The sequence below is a fragment of the Parasteatoda tepidariorum genome, chromosome 2 (genome assembly GCF_043381705.1).
Source record: "Parasteatoda tepidariorum isolate YZ-2023 chromosome 2, CAS_Ptep_4.0, whole genome shotgun sequence".
Classification (NCBI taxonomy): Eukaryota; Metazoa; Arthropoda; class Arachnida; order Araneae; family Theridiidae; genus Parasteatoda; species Parasteatoda tepidariorum.
The window spans coordinates 14,387,206-14,411,992 of NC_092205.1; the positions used below are offsets into that span (position 1 = coordinate 14,387,206).

Consider the following 24,787-nt stretch of genomic DNA (forward strand, 5'->3'; position numbering starts at 1 on the left):
GAGTCAAATATACAATAATTGATAGGGAAATTGTACACATGCTAGCACATCTTAAAGAATGCACGAAAATTTAATTCTAAATTTTATGTTCTTCAAATTATGACGAAGCAAGCCATAACTATGACTGCTTTTATTCTCATAAAAATTAAAAAAATTGCGATGTAAAAAGTAACACTTATTGTAAGCCAAAGAAAATTTATCTACCCATTTATTTAAATTGCACATTAAATTTTAAAAAAAATAATTCAAACAATCTTGGCTATTATTACTTATGATGTTATAATATTAATAGGCTACAAAAGTTATTTAAAAAAGGAATTCAAAATAACTTATTCTTCCTTGCATAACAATAAAAAAAAACTTAAATAACTTAGTAATACGCGTAGAGTATTTCGTAGGCAAAATTTCACACTGACCAACTATCACTCGGATACACTTACTGTGGTGCCATAATAAGCACTACATATTTCCATTCTTTTAAAATTTTATTAATTTTATAAATTTAATTTTTTTAATCATTCCTAAATAAATTAAATCAATTATTTAATTTTTATTACCTTTTATAAAAAGCAAACATAAATATTTTATTCTCTTCTTAACAATCAATGTAACGGCTAACTTTTTGATTCAATACAAATGTATAACTCGTTAATTCACTGTCGCGATTAAATCGAACATCAAAATCAATTTTTAACTCCTCATTCTTTATTTATCTTACCACAAAAACTTACATATTTATAATTCTCACGGTCTTTTTGGCGATTAGCTATAACCAAATTATTTCAAAATTTAATATTGATTACGGGGGTTGGCTTTGATTTTGGCAATTTTATCTTTCGATAGGTCGCCAACCATGGATATCTTCCCATGCTCCTAACTGTCAGTTGAGAACAATTCACTTTCCTTTTAATTTTAAATTCTTGATGTTAGAGCTATGGGGCTTGGCTCTTCTGCTCGACGGTAAATAAAGTTTAGTTCTTGATGGGAGAACACTGAATCTCTACATCCCTTTAAAAGAGCATTTTATTTTCATTTCTTATAATTTTAATAACTATATGGCCATATTGTTTCCAATAATATTTAAAAAGTAATAAAGCAATTTTTCGTTAAATCATTTTGTTCAATTCTTTCATATAAAGTGTAACTCAGCCGCAAATCTGCGAAGGCCAAAATGTTCTTAAATACTGCAAAGATGTTACCTCCGCTATAAAAAGAGACTAAAGACCATCACACCAACATGAAATATTTTTGGGTAAAACAATAAAAACTTTTATTTTGTATCCTCTAAAATATTAAATCTATGCAATATGTTATCAGAGTGAGATTTTTGTAGTTGAATCAGCGATATTTGTTAAGCTAGCAATGGATTTTAGCTTCCTTTCGAAGAGCCTGGTTCAAAACCTTGTTATGAAAACCTGAACAGTCTTAATGAAATTGCCTGAGCCATGGTGGCACAGGGGATAAAGCGTTTGTCTTCCAATGAGGTGAATCCGTTTCGAATCCCAGCGATGGCAGGTCGATACGAATTTCGCATCGGGCTTGCTTCGACCGCAGTGCTGGCGTAAAACATCCTCAATAGTAGACGGATCATGGGTTAGAGTTCCCTTGCGATATGGCTCAACGTGAGAGGTTTTCGTGGATTTTCTTTTCATGCAACGCAAATGCTGGTTAGTTCCATTGAAAAGTCCTCCACGAAGGCAAAATGTTTCCCAATACTTGATCCAGGAGTTCCATTGTTTTCTGGATTGGATCAAAAACTACAATAATGCGGAGTTGAGCCTTACTAGCCGTACACCCAAAAAATTGGGTCGGCTGTTCCACGACTGTTATAGAACGAAATTGCCGATATACCGTGTCCAGACATTCGATCTTTGTAAGACTAGTCATTAAATATGTCCATCATTATGTCAAAGAGAAAGCTCTCGTTCGAAAACTGCGTCGTCTGAAACTTCTAAACCCACGTTGAACTAATCCTCTCGAATCTTGCCAGACGATTGTGCGATATATTATATATTAGAGATTTTTTCCAAGGCAGGATTTTTTTTAATGATTAAAAAATTTCTATTCCCATCACAAAAAAAAGTTCTATTCTGAAAACTACTTTAAACTTCCAAAACCGAGTCAGACTAATCCTGTTCAATCACTGCAGACCACTGTAAGATTTTTTATACTTGCAAGATTTTTTCTGGGCCTGTGACTTCATTCTAGAACACCGATCGAACAGCACGGACGATTTATTGCTTCAAGGTGAATTTATAGTTGAAATTTATACTTGTATAGCATTTGATGGAAAACTGAAATATTTTTTATAGAGGTCGTAGAGCGGCGGCTGCTATAACGCGCCCCCCCGGTCACAGGGTTGATTTCCACTTCTCAATACCATGACCCTCCGTCAGGGAATTTCTGTCCGAAAGATTTTGGTGTCCACTAAATTTTTGTACGTAATGAAAAGAAGAGAACAGAGATTTATACGTCATCTGCGTTGTGCATTGTTACTATGTTAATAAATATGAGATAAATAGGATAGTAATGGATGTCCCAAAATCGATTGATGATTTGAAAACTCAACTTATAGAAAGGCTAAAGAAGATAAAATTATACTTCTAACCAAATTTAAAAAATAATTGGAAAATTCATTACCAGAATGCAATTTTGACTATAAAAGAGGTACGCTTTAAAAATAGCCCTATTTTCAACAATTATGTTGTGCAATGTTAAGACAAAAAAAAAAGAACAGATACCCGTACAAATATTTCTGTTAGAAACGTCTGACATTCAGCATAAATTCAAATTTAAAAATTTTTTACTGCTAGACAGCAAAGTTTTAGATGAACTTTGTTAGTAAAATTTAGTGTGAATAAATCCGTGGAACAGAGAACAGCAAGTTGTACATTTTCGTCTTGTTTCCTTTTTCTTAAAATTAATTTTTTAAATTAATTTTTTCAAATCATCTTGTCATTTTTGGGACACCTGAAAAAGCTGAATTTCTCATAATATAATATACTCATAGTTTTCTAATAATATATTTATATTTTTAATCTAATATTTTTTTTAAGAGAACATTTCAAAGTAGGATATATTTTGAATTTGAAGAGTTTATGAAAAATGCTCATGGATCTACTTGCCTGTATATGTAAGGGTACGATGGACAACGATATTCTGTTCCATTGGCCAATTTCGATAGTTCCCTGTAAGAAGAAACAAAAAGAATTCAAAGATATTGCTTCCATACTAGCTATCCATAAGTATTAAAACATTTTATTGCAATACAAAAGAAAAATAGAGCTTATCCAAATTCAGCTGTTTGTAGAGTCTCCAAAAAAGTCGATTTTTGCTTCAACTTTACAGGACATGCTTTTTACAAATCCTTGAATGATACCAAGTGATATTCTCGTTCAAGACGTTTTTTAGCAGATTTTAGAAGGTTGTTGCATTCAGCAATTGAATCCACCCCACAGGTTTGGGTACTTAGGTGAATAGTCTATAAAATTAATTCCATTCTCCCCATACCAGCCAACGATGGATCTTACAACATGACATCTGATATCGGCGTCTTGGAAATTACATGGGTAAATCCTGCGTAATATCCCCGCATGGCACAACCACATCTATCTAACCTCAGTTTCATCTTTTGATGATCATTAGAAACTCCGTTAGGTGACGTGATTTTGAATCTCTTTGACTCCCATTAGGTGACGTGAATAGCTCATGAACTTGTATCCCTCTGACTTTCAGTCAATATTTCAGTCTAGGCGCATTTAAAGTTGCTGCGTATACACTCTGGTTGTTCAATCGGCTTCCAGGATTGAACTTACGACCTCCAATTCTTTATGAGTAGTGTGAGTGAATCATTGACCTATTTCACCACAGGGGCGTTCATAAGACACATGAGGTAGGTATTTATTTACGTCGCACTAGAGCTGCACAATGTGCTTATTGGCGACAGTCTGGGAAACATCCCCAAGGATGATTCGGAGACATGCCATCACAATTTTGATCCTTTGCAGAGAGGGTGGCTCCTTCGCTTTGGTAGCTCGATGACCCGAGCGCGAAGTCGAGCACTTTTTGATAGAGCAGTTCAACGAGGACTGATGACGTGCACCCTCGATCCTTACATAGGCTGATCCAAGTGCTCCCCAACCGCTTACTGACCGCAGCCAGTGATGCTTGACTTCGGGTCCCGCAGTGGACTGATGGTTAAGACACGGTTCCCAGCGGATCACCGATGTCAAGCATCACTGGTTGCGGTCAGTGTACGGGTGGGTGAGCACTTGGATCAGTCTTCGTATGGACTTTCAAAATTAGATATACGTAACCAATAGTCTTTCAAAATAAGTTTATATGCTTTATATAGGTATATTACGACCAGTTTATGTAGTGAATTACAATAACTTTTTAAGAAAATCAAGAAACGTTAAACATTCAAAACGTACTACCAAAATGTTTTTAATTTAACAAATTTTACCTGTATGCTGCGCTGAACTTCAGTTTCCATGGTTGATGGAAAAGTTTTGAATATGGTCACTTGAAAGTGGCCTATTCACAATTATTGTTTTCAGTTTCTGAAATAAGAAAGACACATTAGGAGTCCACTTACAATGATGCACAAATCTCACTGGTCATTTCTTTGAAAGTTAACTGCACTTCCTTGCTTCGTGGTGCCACATCTCCGACTGCTACTATCTTAACGATTCTTTTTTGTCCGTTAGCTTTCTTGATTTCGTAAATTTCTGCAAAACTTCCTTCTGCAATTTTTTTGATTGAATGGTGAAACCTTAGAAATAGAAATATAGTATGAATATAAATTACTGCGCGTGTGTATTATTATAAAAAAGAAATTCCAGTTAATAAGAAATCTTTATTCAAAGTTCTGGCAAAAATATGCAAGCTAATGAACAAGCAAAAAAAAAAAATAGTTACATTTCGGGGACTGCAAACCAGAATGGAACTGGACATTTCATATCGGACACTTTCAGAACAGTTCGAATATCTTTATTGCATTCTTCTTTTCGAAGATTTTTTGAAACAGCTGGCAAACGTCTGCTTCGAATCTAAAATACAGAACATTCAAATTAATTGTAATTCCTTTTTTAATAGAAATAAGAAATGTATTTGAAAAAATTGTCAAAAATATTTTGAACATAATTTTGCTTCTCTTCGCGCAATTATCAACTCTCTGGAAATAATTTTGTGGCACTTATTACAATGACAACTGTAAACAACTATGCACTCTAGAGTCACAAATTGGAGTGAAGGACACTGAAAAATCTTCATGAGTTGAAGGGAATGGAGAAAATAATGTGGTTTCAACATTATCCGACACGTTAAAAAGGTTTCTAAGTATCAAAGAATATTTAAAAGAAAATTTTGCAATAGATTTCAAAATGAAATCGAATAATTTGAATAAAATATAAATTTTAGTTTTTTTTTTAAAACTTTAATTCAGTAATCCTAAATTAATTTAATTTTAATGTAAAACAATTTTAAACTAAATAGACATCAAATTGAAAACGGTTTCCAATCCTAAAACTGAGAGAAACAAGTAGCTATCTTTAATTTCAGCGTTAAAATGCTGTTAGTAGTTATGTCTGTTTTTGCGTTCATTTCCAGTGTATAGTTTTGTGTTCATTACAGAGTTTTGTGTTCATACCAGAATATTTAAATTTTGAAAGAGGAAAATAGTAGGGGAGAGTGGGTTAAATTGTAACAGGGTACGATTGTAACAGCGCAAAAATTTCGAGTGTCGGGTTCTAGATTTGGTTCCTAGGTGGCGCACAAGGAGTATTTAATAAATCTACATGTACACCCCTGATGGCAACCATTTTTATGTACTTTTGAAAGAGTTACATCACAAAAGATATTTTCACTCTACTTAAGTACTTTTATTGGTATTAGAATATTATATTGCAACAAAGTAATTTTGTTTAAACAAATAAAAATTATTAACCGAATGTGTAAGTGGACACCTTAATTAACATTTCAATAAAAAAAATTAGTTTTGTTAATTAACTAGCAATGTTTTTAACAAATGAAGCTGAAATGGCGTCTTGGGGACGATTGTAACAATAAGTAAAGGGACGATTGTAACAGCTGAAAATAAATAATCTTATGTTTACAAACCATTACTTAACTCTTTAAGAACCACCAATAGTTTCCTATATCATTTATATTATGTTGCATGTGCATTATTTTATTTGTCACCTTTCACAGCATAAATTAAAATTTTTAACCCCTTAAAGTTAAAAGTTTAACCCTTTAGGTCTCTGCTCATTATTATTTTTACTCCTAAAATATCACTACTATTTTGATCAATAAAAAAATATATCACAACTATGATAATATGTATAATTAACTATGTTTTAGTTGAATTTATGAACTGTTACAATTGACCCCGTAAGTGGGGACAATTGTAACAAGTGCACGACTGTCAAAAATTGTTAATAACTAATATAATAACATTTAAAATAAGGTATTTATTTTTTTTTCTAGTAGAGGATAGTCTACTTTACTCGTCTGTCAATTAATACTAATAATATATTGGATTTTTTGTTAGTTAAAAATAGTTAAGTAAAAAATTTTACAATTGAACCTACTCTCCCCTATGTAATTTGATAAGGCAAGGCCGGTAAACAACTGATTTACGGAAAATCACATTTAGAATTTCATTTTTTTGAGAGTCACATTGGTTAAAACGCATTGTTTTGAATATGACATATTTAATATTTATTTTCAGAGACTGATTACTTGAAGAGATGAAGAACAGTTAAAGCTATAATTTAGTAAGTTTAAATATAGCTAGCAACAGCAATAAGTTGTTTAGAAAACAAGTTTTTTCTTAAAAAACAAGTTTATTTAATGACCTGATAGAAAAATAAATTAATTCTTATGCATTCAACTAAACATAAAGTGTTGTTTCACTTAAAAGTTTGCGTTTTTTTAGACATTTCTTGTTATTTTCTTCCTCTAAGAGTGTTATAAAGAAACGTTAACTAGTAGACATAAAATAAATATAAGAGTTTTCTTATACTAGTAAGAAAGAGATAAAACAAGAAACTTAAAGTACTAAGGAAAAACTTCAAAATTGTAAGAATTTCTTTATATCATGAAAAGACGATGTGAGGAAAAGTTAACTATGAACTAAACTAAGTAAAAATTGAAAAAATATTCTAATTTTTGTAAAAAATAGATAAAGTGATAAAAATAAACGTTAATAAAGAAAAACCAAAAAAATATACAGTATTTCTTGATAACCCTAAAATATGAAGTAAGAAAACGTTACCTATTAGCTGTTAAAAGATACTAAAAATGAAAGTTTAAAATGCTTTGTGTTCATCAATAAAAAAAGCTAAGTTATGCATAAGTTATGCAAAATAAATAAGGAAATATCTTGCTAATATTGTTTATCTATGTTTAGTAAGTGTGAAGCCATAATAGGCATTACATATTTCCTAGCTTTTAAAATTTCCTTAATATTAAAAAAAATTTTTTTTTTAGTCATTCTTAAGTGAATTTTAATTAAACTAATTATTTACTTTTTGTTACATTTTCTAAAAAGCTAATAAAAATATTTTTATTCCTTTCTTCTCGATGTAACGACTAACATTTTATTTCAAAACAAATTTTAAACTCATTAATTCACTGTCGTGACTAAATCTAACATCAAAATCTATTTTTAACTCTTTTTTCTTTATTTCTTTTAACACAAAAATGTTTTAGTTACAGAGTTAAACAAATTCTCATGATCATTTTTGGCGATTAGCTATAGCAAAATTATTTTCCAATTTAATATTGATTACGGGGGTTTGACTTTGTTTTCGGCTCTTTTATCTTTCGATAAATCGCCAACCATGGAACTCTTCCGATGCTCCTAACTGTCCGTCGGGAACAATTCAGTTTACTTTTTAATTTTGAATTCTTGGCGTTAGAACTGGGGGCTTCTGCCTTAAACTCAACCGTTCAATTTTAATTTTTTTTTGGAATTTTTAATGGAAGCAATGAATCTCCAAATCCTTCTCCCGAAGCACCTCTTTTTTATTTTATTATTTCGAAAATATGGCCACATTCTTTATAATAAGATTTACAAAGATAATAAATTAAGTTTGCTTGAAAGATTCTGTTTATTTTACTGGAATAAATATCCTTCTTTCATAATAATTAGAACGTATCTAATAAGGCCAAAAATATGTTTAATACTCCAATGATGCTACCGCCACTATACATAAAAAAAAATTGATTTACAACCTACATCATAGTAAGAAATACACAAGAAATAACCATGTCAGGAGATACATCAGTATATAGTTTAAGGATATAGGATCTAGAATGACTACGAAGAAGTGTATTACGAAGAAAAAAAACATTGTGTAAAATATGCTCTTCTGTTCAATTGTGAAAATGCTCAGTTAAATTTAAGTTTTGTGCTTGTCAAGTTTAATTTAAAATTTAAATAAAGCTAGCTTAAGTTTAATGTAATATATATACATGTTATAATTTAGATTGCCCTCTAATTTTTTATATTGTTCAATATGCTTTATATATGTAGTCTTCAAAAACTATTTCCATTTTTATAATATATTTTCACTAAGTATTAGTTTCAGAAATGAATAAGAATGTTTGTAAACGGACAATTATAATAGAATATTTTCATTTTCTAAAATCTTAATCTTAAATCTTAATCTTAAATCTTAATCTTAAATCTTAATCTTAAATCTTAAATCTTAAATCTTAATCTTAAATCTTAATCTTAAATCTAAATCTTAAATCTTAATCTTAAATCTTAATCTTAAATCTTAATCTTAAATCTTAACCTTAAATCATAATCTTAAATCTTAATCTTAAATCTTAATTTTAAATCTTAATCTTAAAAACAGATATGAATTTAAAAATATATTTGTCGTTTTATAACAAATTTATGCTTTTAATTTTACTCTCAAGTTTATTTACTAACTATTAAAGGTAATTTTTATTTTTTCTTCGAATAAAGTTATTTATAATTCATATTGCCTTAAATTAATATCAAATTAATTAATCTATAATTAACTGATTAAATTACTCTAAAACACAGCCTTTAAAATTTTTAAAAATGGATTAGGGTTAAGGATAGGCTTGTAATATCTAAACTAAATGAACTTAAAAAAAAAAGAAAAGAAAATGCAATTTCATTATTCATTATTTCAATGTAGAAAAATAATCATAAAATGCAGAATGTATGCTTAGATATATATCTCTTGCTACTCTGAAGTTTTCGTGAAAGTTTTTTCAATTTATCTGTTGCTTCGTTGAAGTGAAAATGAAAAGAATTTATATCGAAAAAATGTCCTTTTTTTTAAAAATACTTTTGATATAAGCTTTTTGCAATTTTTTCACAACAGAATACAATTATAAATTTTTTGTTTAAAAAATATTACCGTTGTTGATGAGTTTTCTGATAAAACATCGATTGATCTTCTTAATAAACCATTGATGGTCCTCCAAAAAGGTTTATGAACATCTGGCGGTTGACTCTCTTTGATTTTCCCGAGAAGAATTTTCAAAGTATGGCACAAGTTTCGTGATCTGTAGTGCCTAGGGTTTTTTAAACAGTTTTTGACAACATTATCAGAACCTAAAGTGAAAAAAAAATAAAATTAGTGTAATGAATTTGGTATCTTGTTATCAACATTATCTACATTTTCACTTATAAGTTTGTGTGAGCCTTGATGGCACAGGTGATAGAGAGTTCGCCTTCCAATGAGGTGAACCGGGTTCGAATTCCAGCTATTACTGGTCGAATCCGGCTTGCACCAACCACAGTACTGACGTAAAATATCCAGAGTGACTGACGGATCACGGTTTAGGGTCCCCATGCCCTCAGGCGAACCGTGGGAGGGTTTCGTGGTTTTCCTCTCCATGTAACGCAAATGCGGGTTAGTTCCGTCAATAAGTCTTCCATAAAGGGGAATTTCTTCCAATACGTGATCCAGGAGTTCCCTTGTCTTCTGGATTGGGTTCAAAATTTCAAGGCTACGGAGTTGACAGAAATGGAAAGTCAAAAGTGAACGAATTCATCTTAAATAGAACAAACTATTTCACATTTTCATTTTAAAATATACTTATTAATTAATTCCGGAAAATGATACTTTACAGCTATATTTAATTTCTTACAAAGCGTATACGAAGAAGGTCTTAGGGAAATTTCTGTGGAACAGAATGAACAGAGGTTGGTCAAAAATAGTAAATTCGATGGGTTGTTCTTCGGTTAATCCTTCATTTCTATCATCGCTGTCTTTAAAATTTTTAGGTGTATTTTAGATATTTAGGATAGTCCCTTTTAATGTTGCTTTCACTGAATGAAAATGCTTACATAATTTTTTTTTTATAATTGTGTAATTCAACCTCGATTTTTTATTTTGTTGAAAATACAATTCGAAGTAGTGTTGAAATGTATTTAAATAGGTAGAAGCACTTGTAGTTCACTTATTTTCAGCAATTTGTTCTGGTGCAAATTTGGTAATATGGTTAGTTTTGTACATGAAAATGTAATTATTATCTTCCATGCAACGAATACTAAGTAATAAACATTATAATTGTTTATAATTTTAAAATGTTAAGTAAATATTGGAAAATAAGGTCAAAGAGAAGTTCTTGCCATTCATTGGTCTAGAGTTTCAATGAATAATCCAATAGCTGTTTTATTTCTTTAAAATGAATTATCACTTTAATACAAGTCAGCAAAATCTACCATCTTTATCATCTTTAAATTGATACTCTCATAAAATAGAAATCATGGTTTATTTTAAATTTACACAGTATATTTTTTGCTTAAAATAACGAGATTGCATTCTGGAAGGAAAGTGTGAGAGATAATCCGCTGAGAAGGTTGAATATAAAAGGATGAGGATAGAAGATGATTTTATAATAACTTTGTCCTTATATGATCCCTTGGCAAGCATATTGTCTAGAGAAATGAAATAACTTTCTTAAAAGTATTTCAAGATGTCTCTAGATAGATAAGAAATATTAAGAAAATGGCTAGGCGCTGAGATAGTCTGGTTGGTAGGGCGTTGGACCCATGTCCAAGAGATGAGTTTGATCCCCGCCGGCCGAAGACTGCCTGTGTAGTAAATGATGACTGGTGCACGTTAAATCTGTTGGGTCAGAAAGCCCTCCATGTTCCCATAACAAATCATATCTTTGAGGGTACTGAATTGGAGATTGATCGTTCTCCGGTTGAGGTCAAAACTACGATCTGCGGATGCATGAATGGATGTATGATTGGGTTCGCCCTATAATATGGCTGTGATGTGTGTATGGCTGAAATCGTGTTCTTGGCCATAGATGGCACAACTAAAACTCAAGTAGTGCATCCTGTGCGTTAAATTCGTTTAGTTTCATCAAGCTGACTTGCTGGTATTAGCAAGCAGCATTAGAAGCAATGACAACACTAGAAAATGGCATTAAATAATACAATTGATACAGTATTTAGTGACCATTCCAAGCTTCTGCGAACAAAAAGAAGTTCATCCTAGAGTTAAAACCTTTTATGCTTGGAGCAAGAAAATAGTGTCCTACTTGTACAAGGAGGGAGAGTTTTGTTAAAATTACTGTACTCTATGGTAATGACATTTTTATGAAAAAAAAAACATGATTCTGGTAATAAAACCAAAATATACGATTTTTTATTTGGTAATTTTTTCATTCATTTGATGATAGTTAACCAGAGATTCTGGTTTTCTAAATTATATTTCTTACTGCCACACATTTAGTAAAAATTACAAAACTGAAAAGTAAATTTGTCCGAATAAATGGTTCTTATACCATGTTCCAAGATAATATGTTAAAATTACAAAACTGTATCAAATTACCGAATTTTAACGCACATTCAAAGGTTAACGTTTCATTAAAAATTATCAAGATTTTTTGATCCCATAGAGCTAGAAACATGGTAAATGTTACCATATTCTGGTAGTTTGTTCACGCCTTTTTCTCAGTGAACCATTTTGATTAATCATTATGTTGAAGTTATTTCTGAAAACATTGATAGATGCATCATCAAGTAAAGGGTAAAATTCGGAAATTTTGCTTCTAGTCAACGGCGAGTTGTAACATTTTTAAACACGGTCACTTTTTTTTAAATCTTTTTTTCAAGAATTTGAAAATTATGAACTATTAAAAAACTATTGACATTAATTATGTAAGGTGTGTACTTTTTTCGTATAACTTATGAAGTACTTCTCAAAATATGGGAAAATATTACTAGCTTCCTTTCTAAAATAACGAAATTTTTTTGGAAACAAGCTTGGAATCAATTAATATTTCAGAGTATTATAAAATATTGAAAATAATTCCATGTTTATCAAACAATAACAGTAATAATAAAATTCACTTGGAATTTATTTTTGTCGAAACGAGTGGCGACTGGCAAACAATTTCTTAACCGCTATTTTATAATTTTGTAACCGTCGTTGAACAGCCGACCGAATTTTATGGGTTTACGACTATTAATGTTCAGCTCCGTAGCCTTGTAATTTTGAACCCGATCCAGAAGACAGGGGAACTCCTGGATCGAGTATTGGGTGAAATTTACCTTCGTGGAAGACTTTTTGATGGAGCTAACCCGCATTTGCGTTACATGGAGAGGAAGACCACGAGAACCTCCCACGGTTAGTCTGATGGCAAGGGGACTTTAACCACTGAGGAGGGTATTTCACGTCAGCACTGTGGTTGGTGCAAGCCGGATGAGGAATTCGTATCGACTGGGATTCGAACCCGGTTCGCCTCATTGGAAGACAAACGCTCTATCACCTGAGCCACCGCTCTTAACCGCTATTTGTTATATTTAGTCAATCTGTAGACGGTGGCGAGAGATACCCTCAAATAGGTTTAAAGCTCTGTGATTGAAAAAAAATGCAATGGAGCTATTTTTCTTAAATTTTATTGAAAAGGTTTTTACCTGCATTTGTATGAAAGTGAGAGCTGATTTTACGTATAATTCTTGCTATTTCTTTAGCCTCAGTTTCGTCCATCTTCTGTTCGTGGAATTATTATTTCATTTATTATAGTTTTAGTAAGATTCAACAGTTTTCGCAGCAAATGAATTTTATGGTAAGGAATTTATATTTGGATTATTTTATGATTCTTAGTGACGTTTGGTGAAAACATTGTTAGGCGTATTATTGTTGAAATGAATAACGAAACGTGTATTGCATTATAGAACGAGATAAAACTATATAATTGTTATTTTTTAACAATGGAAAAATGCTTTTATTTGAAATCTGAAGTCTTGATTTTGGAAGAAAAACATAGAGGGGTACTAAATGTCAATTATTTTCATGTTTTCCAGTTAATTTACCAAATAAGCTTTCTACTTAAAGTAAAGAAAAACCACCAGATTCGAACCGCTATTCAGATCGTCATGAGATTGACAGATTAACCCTCTCGGCTAAAGATTGTGCCCAGCTGTTATGAACTAAGCTTCGTAAGCAATTCATCACACACTTATTATCATAAGATTATGTTGCTGCATCCGCTGTGTTATGCATCCGAAAATTGAAATTAAAAATCAGAATTCATAATCCTTATTATATAGCTTAGCCTCCACCCTTCGAAGAACGTGCGATCAAATTTCGGTATTGTAGGCACGGAAAAAATTCCAGCTGTTTTACAGTATTAGATGAAAACAGTCAATAAACGATTTTTTTCACCTTTAACAGTTTTGAATACTACATCTTTTATCATTATTTGACCATATCTTTTATGGTTTTGGTTAAATATGGTAAAGCAACAAATAAATTGTTATTTAAGCATTTTTTCTTCTAAAGTTTCTAACAGTTTGCCTTTAAAAACGTATAACTTTTTTAATGAAACAAAGTAAATTAATTTTCAAAAACATTTTATGACTCTAAAAGTATTTTAAATTGAAGTTTTCCTAAATAAAGAGAAAAGAGGTTTGACTAGCTCGTGTGTAAATCAAATATATATACTGGTTATGATTTATACACTGGTTATCATAAATTAAGGAAAATTCNTGCAAATTTTGCACGGTTTGGCTTACTTTTGAAAGAGTTATCGCTATTTTTGTGATTTTTCCTTAATTTATGATAACCAGTGTATAATTTTATATAATTAATTAAAAAAAATTAATACTCTGAAACTTTTTAATTTTTTTTCATTTATTTCTTTTCTGAATGATATATCAATTATAAATCATTAAAAGCATTACACTTAACGAAAATAGTTTATTTTAAATTAAAGTATAGAATTGTAAGAAAATATACATTTTTCTAAGTTTTCTTTTTTCTTCTTTTCTTCTTTTCTATAAAGAATCGAAAACGTTTCAGTCAACATTTGAGAAAATAACTTGATTTTCAAAATATGTAACAGGGGAAACTGCTTTATTTGAAAAAGAAATTGTGATTTCGAAAGATTCCTATCTCATAAGATAAACAATATTTCAAAATAAACATACTTTTCTTGATACTTCTCTTTTTTTTTGTAAATATAAGACATATCGAGTGAAATCTAAAACTAGAAAAAGAAATTGCTTTAGAATCATTCTATTGTATTGTTTCTTTAAACTAAAAGTATCCGCAAAAAATTATTTTTCTTAGAAATATTATAAAAATGTTATCACGACTTTAAAAGGAACTGGTTGATATGCCAAATTTTAATCTTTTTTAATCGGATTATATTTCTTTGTAAAGCTGTTTGAACGTTAAGAAAAATTGTATTTGCATTTATACACAAAATCTATTCATATATTTGAATGCATGCATTATATGAAAAACTAGAGGTATAATGGCGAAGCGGTGTGAGTTGCATGGAATAATTGACTAATTGAAGATTGTGATGAAAAACGGATAATGAATATGACAGTTGAAGATGAAAATAGTATCATAATTATAATAAAACTTTCATTCAGAAGTATTTGTAGAGCTCTAGATACAATATATATATTTAATATAATATATAAGTATAAATATATTTTGCAATATAAGTACATTTTATCCATAAGACTTAAATAGTAAATTTTGCATAATGATATCAATAAGGGCAGGCCTTGGGATATAAATCCCCCCTAACCAGCCAAATCAAAAGTCAAATTAAAAAGTGATTGAATTGTTCTCAAAAGACAGTTAGGAGCACGGAAATAGATCATTGGTTAGCGATTTATCGAAAGAAAAAATAGCTAAAAACAAAGCCAACCCCCCGGAATCAAAATTAAATTAAAAATAATTTGGCTATGAGCAGTCATGACCAGCCTAATCAAAAGTCAAATTAAAAAGTGATAGAAAATTGTTCTCAGAAGACAGTTAGGAGCACGGAAAGAGATCCATGGTTGGCGATTTATCGAAAGATAAAATAGCTAAAAACAAAGCCAACCCCCGGAATCAAAATTAAATTAAATATAATTTGGCTATAGCTAATCGCCAAAAGAAATTAGTATAACCCTGTAACTGAAACATTTTTGTGGTAAGAAATAAAGAATAAAGAGTTAAAAATAGATTTTGATGTTCGATTTAGTCTCGACTGTGAATTAATGAGTTTTACATTTGTATTGAAATAAAAAATTAGCCTTTACATTTATTCCTAAGAAAAGAACAAAATATTTATTTTTAACTTTTTGTAAAATGTAAAAAAAATTAAATAATTGGATTAATTTAATTGAAATTCGATTAAAAATGATTAAAAAGATTAAATTTATGAAATTAAAGAAATTGTAAAAGCTAGGAAATAGGTAATGCCTATCATAGCATCACAAGAGAGTTTTGCCTCTGTTCACTGACGCTCCTCATTTCCCTGAGATTACTATGCGATCTTACATGGTTTGCTCTGCAAACCATGCTTGCTACGTTTTCGCTACTAAATTGAACCCATTTGAAATGAGTTCTACATTAAAATCTAATGAATTTATATCACTTATTGAAATCTTTAAAACTCATTTCTCTTTGAAAAATTAAAATTTTTTGTCAATAATAATATATTGGAAGAAAAAGAAGGTCAATTTAAAATAATTGTCATGCAATAGAAAAACTTTCAGAAACAAAATAATAATTATGCTTTTAAAAAACAATTACTTTTAACGATTCACAACTTTGCAAGAAAAACTTCGCAACTTTGCAAGAAAAACTTCGCAACTTTGCAAGAAAAACTTCACAACTTTGCAAGAAAAACAATTATAAGTTTCAGAACTTTGAGCTTTCACTGTAAATCTGTCAAATGATTATTATGAAGTTAAATTGAAATAAAGGACATGCAATAGAAATTGCAGATCCTAAACGTTAATTATGCTTTTAAAAATCGAAACAGCACTGTTGATACATATTTTTTAATGAATGACAATAACCATAAATTAAAGTTAAATAAATAATCCCAAGAAACTGATGCGGTAATCTGATTAAAAACTTCATTCGCTTCAAAAATATATAAAGGAAATAACAGCCTAGTTGTTTCAACAGCTGAAAAACAGTGGCCCATTTTCAAGACTTGACATGAAGAAAAATAAACAAATGAGATTTGATATATGAAACTAAAAATTGCCAACGAAAGATGAAAAAATAAGGGTGCGAAACTAAAAAGTGTAGCCGAGAGAGAAAAAAACAAGTTAAAAACAGAGCAAGAAAACCACTGTAACCGAGAAAGACAAATCGTAAAATGCATTTCCACGCTCTATCGAGAGATGGTGAGGCAAGCAGCAGTTATATGAATATTCGGCAACCGGATGAGCTGATTTAACTGGATAGGAAATAATTTTAGCATTGTCGAAATTGAATTTATGGTCAAAATTCCGACAATGCACAGCAAAATTCTGAAATGTTGCACTTTGTGTGAATAATTCGTGGCATAAATTTGTGTGGGCATAAATTTAATTTATAGCTAGGTTTGTTTCAACTTTTCATTGATCTCTCTCTCTCTCTCTCTCTCTCTCTNTATATATATATAGACACACAGAGAGAGAGAGAGAGAGAAATGTAACGCAAACGTACATGTTTACAAATAAATAAAAATTCAAGTTAATGATTTTTATTTATTCTTTTGCATCAGGCTTAAATCTGTTTACGAAGTCGCAAAATTATTTCATAAAAACTAGGTATCTGCAAGATGTAACAAATCACTCAAAAATGAAATTGAAAATTTAGCATAAATGTAAGAAATATATATGAAGCTCGGATTATAGATGCATTCATAGGTTTGGGTCTCATTTGGGTAAGCGCAATAAATATACATTATGCAATACCTTTCTGGGTAAATGTGCAAAATTCAGTCCAATGTCTGCTGTAATGGCGGAAAAAATTAGTTATTTTAGTTAATAAACTGAACAAAATTTTTTTTAATCGTATGTTCTAAAAGAGCATTTAAAAAAAAATTCTTTTTTTGCTAAAATCCCTAATTTATTATGTATTGGTCACGATATGAAACGGTTCGATGTCAATTTGGAGAAATTAGCGTGCTTTAATTGAATATTTTAAAAATGTAAAATATATCAAAGGGGACTTTTTTACAGTATTATGGGGTGCTGATTCCTTTTAATTAAATTAAAGTTTACTTAAAAACTACAGAATTTCACCTATTTTCTTTACAAGGTTTGATATCCAATACTTATAATATTCAGAAGATAAAGTCAAATTTATAAAATAAGGCAGCTTTTTGAAAACTTCTTTATTTTAGATTTTGAAAAATACTACGCCTACATAAGTAGATAACGATCAAGATGCACTATCCTTTTGTCAAATTTCTATTGAGACCCATATTTTACTTCCTATTTCTTTTATTTTATGGTTACAATTTTTTGTTTAATTTGTTGTCAGGTGGTATATCATATCATCCTTATTAACAGTAGAAACTTCCGTTCAAAAAAGATAAAAACCGACATCATAACCTAAAACTTTATACGGACATCTTTATCTAAGGCATTATTTTTTTGATTAAACGACTTCGCTTCTAATGCTAGCTCTAAATAATAACTTAATCCAAAAAAGAGCATTTATCTAAGGCATTAATCAGATAGTTTTCTTCATTCATGGCAATAATCGCCCTTTTAAAAATGAAATACTCGAACTTTATATTAGCACCACCCCCCTTGACTAGATTTTACGATAGAGTTTATACCTCGTGATGGAGGTCTATCTATTGCCTCGTCAACTAGAAGACTCTCGTTAAAGGAAACATTTTATCCTGGCTTTTACGTTGAAGGCAGAGAAAATTCCTTACAAAAGCCTTCTTCTGTTGCCTTTCTAATAATGCTTCTACTGTCACAATAAAGCACTTGCATTTCTATTCGTTACAGTTTGTTGGCAACACAAAAAGAAGTCACTTGATTTTTTTCCCCACTGAGTAATTCTTGAAAGGTATCTAGTTTGATCCCCAGATTTCGTTTATGTTATTCTTAAGGAACATAAATATACCATTTAAAACTTTTCTTTCATTCTTACCTAGTGAAAGTAACACTTTTCGGTTTTAATCAAGAAATGCTCTTTTTTCTTTTTATTTGATCTCAACTGCTGTTTTGATTAAAACATCTAAAGTTAAATGGGTTTTCATCGCAGTTAAGAAAAACATTTTGACGAATTTCGCGTTTACGAATTTGTTTAAAAAAAAACGCGTACAAATATAATTTGAAATATTATTTCAAAGAATTATTGTCCGTTATGTAAAAAATTATTAGCTAAAAGAATTGTTGAATCTTCAGTCTATTTTTACAAAAAATAGACTGAAAATATAATTTAAAAAATGTGTACCTTTAGGAGCAAAACTAATTACAGATCTGAAATTTCCTCACCTGAATCAGGAAAGGTCACGTGTTTTTCATTTTATTTAGTAATCGACGTTGAACAACCGATCCAATTTTAAGTTCACTGTAACCAATGTTCAATTCCGTAGCTTTGTAATTTTGAACCCGATCCAGACTCCTGGATCAAGTATTTGGAGACACTAGCCTACGTGGAGGTTTTTTTGAAGGAACTAACCAGCATTTGTGTTACATAGAAAGGAAAACCACGAAAATCTGATTGACACGGTTAGACTGATGGCAAGGGGATTTTAACCAGTGATCCGTCTCTCATTGAGGATATTTAACGTCAGCACTGTGGTCGATGCAAGCCGGGTGCGAAAAGGTCAAGTATTTGTATAAATGCAACAAAAAATGTGTTCTTCAGTATTTATCAATATTCATAAAGTCAATTCTAATTATAACACGCGGAAAATAAGGTAAAAAATTAAAAAATATATATAAAATAGTGTGAAAATAAAAAAATTATTAAAAAAATAATAATAATAAAAAAGTTATGACGAAACTGCGTATTTTAATTTCAAACTACTCTCTCAAAAGGAATATATCTCGGGGAGCGGAAATTAGTAAGTTTCTGCCTCAAATGGAGAGTGAGAGATAAAGTTCTTTGCAAATTCTGTTATTCTCTCTCTGTTCTATTCAATCTGTGGTATGTTTTAAAAACTTTCCTCTAAGGGGAGATGAAGGGATTCTCTTGTGGATTTCTACGGATTTACAACTGAGATATTTTACCTCCAAATATAGGGAATTGAAATATTAACGTTAGGCGGATCATTTTCAATAAATTTCTATTTTATTATGCGGTAACTTCAAAACGTTAAATCCAAAATATTATTTTAAAAGTTGAATGAAATCAGGCGTTTTTTTTATCGATTCTTACGCTTTTAAAACACGCTATGACGATAGGAATGGATAAAATAAAATTGAAGTTATGTACTAAGAGTGCTTAACCTTGATTATCGTAAGTTAAATAATACTATGTATAGTTAAAAATTTTTATTTTGGTAAATATGACTTTCAATTTTTTTGACAAATCTAATGATGGGAAAAAGGAAGGACAAAAAATAAATAAGTAAAAATTACTTACCAAATGTCAATTTAAGGAGATAAATTGTAGAAGAGCCAAAAAAAGAATTTTGTTGTACCTGATATTAGTTCTTCAAAACTGATTGTAAAAAAGTTATAATTTTACAGGTATTTTTTAGTGTTGTTTAAAATGTGTTTCTTACACGAGTTGAAATCAACAGTTTTCAATAAATTGGAGTTTGATTATGCAGTAAAATTCAGTAAAAATAATTCATTATTCAATTTAATTTTTAATTTAAATTTAGGAATTTTAAAATTGAGCATTTCATGAGAACATAAAAAAAATAAATATTGAATTTACTCTCTGTACGAATATTTATTCTCCGAAAATTATTTTTGTATTTCATTAAGATTGAAGGAAGAGTTTTAGGATAAAATAGTCGGGTTACAGTCAATAAAAATCAGATGACGTCAGATGACGTACTTGCGATAATAAATTATAAAGTTATACACTAATTTTGATGAAATAATAAAACTGAAAATAAGAAAATTAAATAAAGAATAGCCTATGGCGGTTCAGACTATTTAATTGAGAAAAGTTTCTTTTTAAAAAAACTCCTATTCTCATGTCGAATTTCATAAATAAATTTTAATAGAATTTTAAATTTAAAATTCTATTAAAATAATATATACAGAACAAAAGGAGTTTAAACGTATTAATTGAATTTAATTCTTAATAAATAATACCTTTCAAGATTTTATTCTATAAATTTTCTATTTCAATAACGCTTTATTAATTTTAATTTTTTTTAAATTGTTATTCTCTAACTTATTTATTATTGAAACTTAATTTAATATAGAGAAACACAATCTTTAAAATACAATAAAATATTTAATTTTATATTAAAAATTATTTACACTTTCCAAATAGTATTTTTGATTTATCTCTATTTTACTTAAATATCTTTAGTTTGTCTCGATGTTATTACTAATATAATGTCATAGGAATAAATTTTAATTAAACTTCTGAGATATTCTTTTTACAAAATACTAAATTAATCTCTACTTTATTAGGTTTTAAGTTCATCTTTCATAAATTTTTAAAACATCTCAAATGTCAGGCGTTGCGACAAAGAAGGAGAGAGAGCACGCTCAACAGGTTTCCTAAAAAAGGTCTGCGTTATTGATTTCCTTGCACAAATATACGCGCGCACGCACAATTGTGGTTCGAAAATAAGCAGAGTGCTCCCTAGTTGCTTTTATTTTGCAATCTTGCGCGGCGGCGGTATGATTTCAAAAGAATCTTTTTCTTATTAATCGCAAGAAGAGTGGATCTTTCACCTTGCTGCGAATGGCAACACTTTGCATTTTTAATGGCATTCATATATTACAACTTCATGACGTCAGAATTTTGTTACTATAGCAACGGAGGTATCATTAGTTATGATAAGAGAAAAGCATGCAATGTATCGGAATGATACGAATTCCGATTTCAAGATATGATCCTTTTGAATTCCAATACATGAGTTAAACGGCAAACACTTGGCATGAAACAGAACTTTTCAAATAAATCTTTCAATGTTATGAATAATTAATTTTATTGAAGTATGTTGTCATATGTTTGTTCCGGATGTAACTTTTGCAATATAATTCAATGATGATGATATGGGTGACTTCTAATAGAATTTTAAATGTCATGGGAAATTTTTTCAATATTTTATGAAATATTTTTTATTAAATTAATAGGAATTACTTTCGTTGCAAAATCACTGCATATAATATTCAATTTCAATGATAGAAGACTGGATGTTTTCATCGTTAAATTGCTTTCGAATAAATTAAAGCAATGTATTTGAAATTGTTGTACTGTGTAGGTAAAGCTACTATGTACTGAATTATAAATGGATATTTTTGTGAAGTTCTATTTTGAATGTTTTTAAAAATATGTAAAATTTACCTTAACTCTTTTATTATTTTATTTCTTTTGAATTAAGAAAACTAGTTTTAAGAAAACAAGAAGTCTTAAGAAAATATGAAGACTCGAATTTTTTGTTAAATTTTTTAAATGAATGAAAACAAAGTATAATGAAACTGTTATGCAGTGTTGTTAAAACTAAATTAGCCTTAATTATAAATGGTCATTTTTCACGCTCTTTTATTTTAATTATTTTATAATTACTTAAGTCTTAATTTACCACTTTAATATTTTATATTTAAATCCTAAACTTGTTGCTTTCTTCGTTCAAGTTTTTCTGAATAAATTAAGCGATTTTATTCAAAATTTTAATTCTGTGTAGTTAAATAAGTTGCAAAGAAATTAATCATAAATGGTTATTTTTTATACACACCTATTTTTAATCCTTGTATAAAGACATAAGACCTATTTCTTTTGTTATTTTATTTCCAAATTCTAAATGTTAAAGTATCTGTGTAGTTAATTTTATTAATCTGTGTAAAGTGAATGTGAATTTAAGAATGTCTAAAAAAATAAGATTTTCAAAGAACATTTTGACTCTATTTTATATTATATTTTCTTATTACACGCGTATTACATTTGATTTAGAGTTCAGATGTAGGATATGAGTCAAACATAAAAGAGGTCTTTCAGAAAATAGCATTTTCGAAGAGCATTTTTGACACCTTGATTCTCTATGCATTAAATTGTATTTACTTTTCTGTTTAATGCACGGAAAGAAAAACGAAACACTCTTAAAACCTTTTGATCCAATGATCAGATTTTCTCGCACTAGGACTTAGATTTAGTGGATCACTGTGGTGACCTCAGATATCTTCATTAATGAGTGCATGCGATATTTGAAGTTGCGAAATCAGACACAAAAACGTACTTTTTTTGTCAATACAAATGCTTTTTTTTCCAACTGATTTGGATCCCTTACACTCAAAATATAGGAAGTATTCGCCTTCTGCGAAATAAGGTTCCAACAGTTTGGTCAGAAGAGCATCTCAAAGTTTGAACCCCTTAATGCGAATTTAACTTTTTGCATGTTTCGCTATAACTGAAGGTTTTAAATTCGCTTAAAAAAGCGAATAGGGGTAGGAAAGAAAATCCATCAAAAAATTTATATGTTTATCCAGAGGAAATATGCTCTTGTGTCTAATTTTGTAACTTTAAGCATCGTTTGCACAAGTAAAGTAGCATATATGAGGCCAGGCCCCCGTGAACCATTAAATTTGTGTCATTTGAAATTGATTAGTTTTAGAAATGAATTAAAAAATTTTTTTGCGCATGGTACACATGAACACATCGTAAATAGAAGTCAAACAATAAATATAGTAATGTTTCAGAAAAATAGCATTCATGAAGAGCAATTTCGGCACCATTATTTTCTTCGTGTTTGATTTAATTTTAGGTTCTAATCATGAATAAGCAGGTGGTATTATGACAAAAAGATTTACAATCAACTCAGTTAGAGAGAAAAATACTTTTTGAGAAATTTTAAAGTATGACAAATATAGTAATATGTGATCCCTGTATGTGAAGGAACTTAACATCTATTACTTCCGCACTTTTTACCTAAAAAACTGGAATCTGTTCGAATATTAGAGTACCTAACGGCATTGAAAAAAAAAACATTTGTACACATTCAGAATTTTCATTCTAAAATTATGGTAAAATGACCGGCAGCAGTCTGTCCATCCGATTTACCGTAAAATGTACGGTAAAGAAGAATTTCACCTTTACGGTTTTGAAATCATTTACAACTAATATAGTTATAAAACCGTGGATACAAAACTATACCGTTTTTTAGCCTTTTATAACTAGCATGGTTTCAAAACCAAAAAGAAAAGAAATTTAACTGGACATGTAAACTAGTATTTTCGTTGGGAAATGAGAATTGGGAAATGAGCAGGGCGCTGGGAAATTCTTCATGTGTTGAAGGGAATGAAGAAAATAGTGTTGTGTCAACGTGGGAACTCAAACTCCAGTTCTGCTGGTCATGAGACTCATCAATTAGCACTCTTGGCTATAATATGCATCCAGCTGCAAGGAACTAAACGGCTCCATAAGGTAGGCTTAGTTGGTGCGATAAAATTCTGGTATTTTGACCGTATTATGTGAAAGCAGTTAATAAACGGTTTTTCTCGCAGTTAACAGTTTCATTAACATTTTGTTAATAGTTATTTGACTGTTTTGCTTGAATATGGTTGAATATGGTAAAATAACTACTAAATAAATTGAAATTTAAGTTTTTTTTCCAGAAATGTCTAATATTTTTAGTAGGTTAGAACGGATAGCAAAAGTAGTAAGAAGTGACAGTAGCGACAGGTTTTTCTCTAGTAATCAACGCCTAATTTCTAGTAGTTTTTTTTAAAAGATAACAGCTTAGTCCAAGCTTTAAAGAAGTAAAAAAATTTACAGCAGGATATTCCACTTAACTTTAGACAAGGTAACCTGTAAAGTGAAGTCTATGGACTGAATAACGTACAACATTGTTTGCTTTGCATATTTAATAAATTTGTGGAGCGCTTCAAATAAATTTTGAATTACCTCCTGTGATATTATGCTGATACTTTATATTCATTTTTCTTCATAAATATTCCTCTCTCTTTCTCTTGCATTAAATCTTAAAATGCAACCAATCTTTGATAGTTGTTTGGAAAATAAGTTGTTGATTCTTATGGAGCTATAACGACGTCATAGATTGGTTTAAAATAAGGCTGTTAGTTAAGCGTGATAGGATAAAAAGAGAAAACAAAGTGAGTTAATATAGATAATAGTTTTTCTTTTTAGGCAGAAGTAAATATATTTTTAGGTAAATTGAAAACGATACAGGCTCAAATATCACTGTCTGTTTCAACTGAGTGACTGTGGTTCCATGTACAGATGTTACGGTCAATATGAATAGCCAGTTATTATTAATACTAACCGGCAAATATTTATAATAACCAAATAAGTCGGCTAAGGTGAATAATTTAAGCGAATTTATCACTTTGCCCGGCTACTAGTAATAATAACGAATGATGTTTGGTCAA

General features: G+C 29.9%; 1 protein-coding gene and 1 long non-coding RNA gene across 3 annotated transcripts in view; one reads left to right on the top strand and one right to left on the bottom strand.

Annotated features, from left to right (window-relative positions):
* The window catches only part of LOC107448829 (uncharacterized), a 234,699-nt gene that overhangs the window by 90,069 nt on the left and 119,843 nt on the right, over positions 1 to 24,787 (top strand). The gene's annotated exons all lie outside the window — the stretch shown is intronic.
* On the bottom strand, positions 3,125 to 20,418 carry LOC122271135 (uncharacterized). The gene is made up of 5 exons (XR_006226194.2): positions 19,854 to 20,418; positions 9,408 to 9,604; positions 4,921 to 5,051; positions 4,598 to 4,774; positions 3,125 to 3,188 (listed from the first exon to the last, which is right to left on the bottom strand). It is a non-coding gene; the product is annotated as an uncharacterized lncRNA (long non-coding RNA).